The sequence below is a fragment of the Lipotes vexillifer genome, unplaced genomic scaffold (genome assembly GCF_000442215.2).
Source record: "Lipotes vexillifer unplaced genomic scaffold, Lipotes_vexillifer_v1.1 scaffold809, whole genome shotgun sequence".
Lineage (NCBI taxonomy): Eukaryota > Metazoa > Chordata > Mammalia > Artiodactyla > Lipotidae > Lipotes > Lipotes vexillifer.
Window position 1 is genome coordinate 2,758,977 of NW_006788521.1, and position 2,931 is coordinate 2,761,907.

A 2,931-nucleotide genomic window follows, 5' to 3' on the forward strand; every position below is an offset into this window, starting at 1 on the left:
TGCGGGCCCCAAGGTCTGAAACGAGAGCAGTTAGTGCAGGCGTGGGGACACTCTGGTGGGGGCCGCCTAGGCGGCGCCCCTGCGGCCGGGGCCGCCGAAGGCGGGGAGGGCAAGGAGGCGAGGCAAGGCGACGGCGGCGAGGTTGCGGCGCGGGCCAGGCGGGGTGGCCGGCGACTGTTCCTCTCCGCAGGGTTGGCCTCAAGCCGCCAAGACCGCTGGCGAGGCGCTTGTCTGCACACACCCGGACCGGCTCCTCCCTCCGCGGGTTTCTCCTCCTTAAAGGCGCCAGGAAGCTTGGGGCGGTGCCCGTTCCCCGCCCGCCCCCCGACTGCCCGCCCCCTGGGCCTCGGCGCACCTCCCCAGGTAGGAGATGCTGTGGCGGCGCGGCGGGTACACCACACGGTCTGAGCACGGAGGTCCCTTGGAGGTCTCCTGGGCCGGTCCTCTCTGCGCGCCGACAGGGAGACTGAGGTCGGGAGAGGCCAGGAACTGTCTCTGGAGACCTCGGCGCCCGAACTCAGCGCTTCGGGACTTTACCAGCCTCTATAGAAGGCTGGGACCCGCAGGTGAAAGGAAGGGCTCGCCTCACCTTTTTTGGCTGGAGAGGGTGAGAATTGGCTGAGGGGCGCTTGGTTCTTGAGGGTGGGGGACGAGGAAGGAAGAAGACGCTCCAGGTGACTGGCTTCCAAGCTCCTTCAAGGATGATTTATTATCAACCCCCAACTCAAGGCTGCCCTGGCCATTCCCCACCCAGTCCCTCATCCTTCAGGCAGGATTCCTAGGTCCGAGAGAGGAGATAACTTGCCACGGTTCCACCGCGACTTCTCAGCTTAGCCGAACCTCACACCTGCCTGCGTCTCTGGTGGGAGTGCGTTTCCTCGACATGTACCAGAGGTAGCCACTTTCCCTCGGTGGGTTCCAGGTTCCTCCACTGTACCGAAGTTTTGTGTCTCAATTGCTGATATTTAGGGAAAGGCCGCAACACGCCCCCCGCCCCCCCTCCGCCCTCCAATCTTTTATCTTTGGGTGGCTCGGGACCCCTCTCTATATGAGGTGGAGTGACTCACAGCTTAAAGAGGATGGAGGCTAGGCTTCTGCCTCTCGCGGCAACCTTCTCCTCCAGTTCGCCCAGCCAGGAAGGCTCCCAAGACCTCCGGTGGCAGCCGAGCAGCCCCTTCCCGCAGCGGGACGGAGGGCTTCGAGAGGGGCGGGCCGGGGTTGGCGGCGCTCTGGGTAGGCGAGTCTCCCGGGGAAGGGGCGGGCAGACGGGACCCGTTCGCTTCGCGGGTGTCCGGTTTCGGAGTTCGTTTCCCGCCAGCTCCCTAAGCCTTGATTCGGCCTCGCTCAAGACCGCCTGCGGCGGAGGCCACGCAGGTCTGGGTTCGCAGGGACACCCTGGGCCTGTCCCTTCCCGGTCACAAGCCCTCAATTTTCTCCTCTGAGGACTGGGGGCGGGAAAGCATGTGCGGATCTCAGGGGTGGGGCGTTCTACCCTTAGGATTTCAGGCTCCAGCCGAGACGCAGCTTTCCGCTGGGCTGCGGGTGGAGGGCTGGGCGGAGAGAGCCGCGAGAGTGCGGGCGGCGGCCTTCAGGTTCTTTAGTCGCGTTTTTCGTGGAGATGAGCTCCGGGCAGGTTCAGCCCCGCCAAGCATTGGACAACTGCCTTCGGAAGAAAGAGGCAAAGCGTTCAGATCCTCGCTTCGGCGACCCGGGTGTGGAAGCAAATTGAACGGTTTGCATGAAGACCTTCCTCGGCGGATTCATGCTCGAAAGACGCGAGAGGCTTTTCACTCGCTCAGAAACCTCCCAGCTTCCTTCTTCCAAAGTAACGAAGCTGCGAAAATCCAGGTTGCATCGTGTTACGTTTTTTCAAAGGGAAAAAAAATGTTTAACATTTTAACCAGATACGGTATAGCAATCTTTTAATACTGGAGTTTGTGGTTCTCTGTATTTCCAAGATTCAGATTTCCCAATGTTAAATTTTGGACCACTATCCTAACGTGAATCCATAAATCAAATAATGTGATTCTGTAGTTCTAAGATTCCATGACCAGAAGTCTAAATTATTTGACTGTGATTATATTCCTATGAATTTAAGCTTCTGGTAGAGTGTAAAAGAGTATTCCTCATATTTTAAGATGCTGGGAGTAAGATTTTATGCCTGAAAATATGATGTCACTACTGGGAGTTGTAGCTTCTCTAGGTTTTAGATATTATTGCAGCTCTAAGGTACATATAACTTAATTTGAGTTCCTGTCTAGGAATGTCTGGTTGGAAGATTTGGGTCCTATAAATCCACATCTCTCTTCTTATTTAATTCTAAAACATTAGTTCTAGATCCACTATTTTATAACTCAAATAATCTAATAATTCTTATAATATTTGTGACCATATGCTTTAATGACTTTATGATAGAGACTTTTAAGCTCAAATTACTATGGTTAGAAACCTCCATGTCTCACGATATTTTGATCCTCATTGTTCTGTGACTGTGGACCCATTCTAGAAAACTGATTCCTTTTTCTCAAACTTTGTGGCTACTGAGCTACACCTGTGCAACAGACCAAGCCTTAGCATCCTGAGATTAGATTTATTAAGATTATGATTCTAAGATTTTCATGAACAAAGGATCCTAAAACTTTTATTCCGTAAATGTTTTATTCTAATAACACATTTCAAAATTCTGTACTTTGAAGATTCCATGAATCCATGATGTAAAATTTGAATTAAACGATTTGAGTGAACTGGGACAATTCACCCGTTTGGATTAAAACTATACATAAAGATCCCCTCGGGACGCGGGCTCGAGCCCCGGTCTGGGAGGATCCCACATGCCGCGGAGCGGCTGGGCCCGTGAGCCGTGGCCGCTAGGCCTGCGCGTCTGGAGCCTGTGCTCCGCAACGGGAGAGGCCGCGGCAGTGAGAGGCCCGC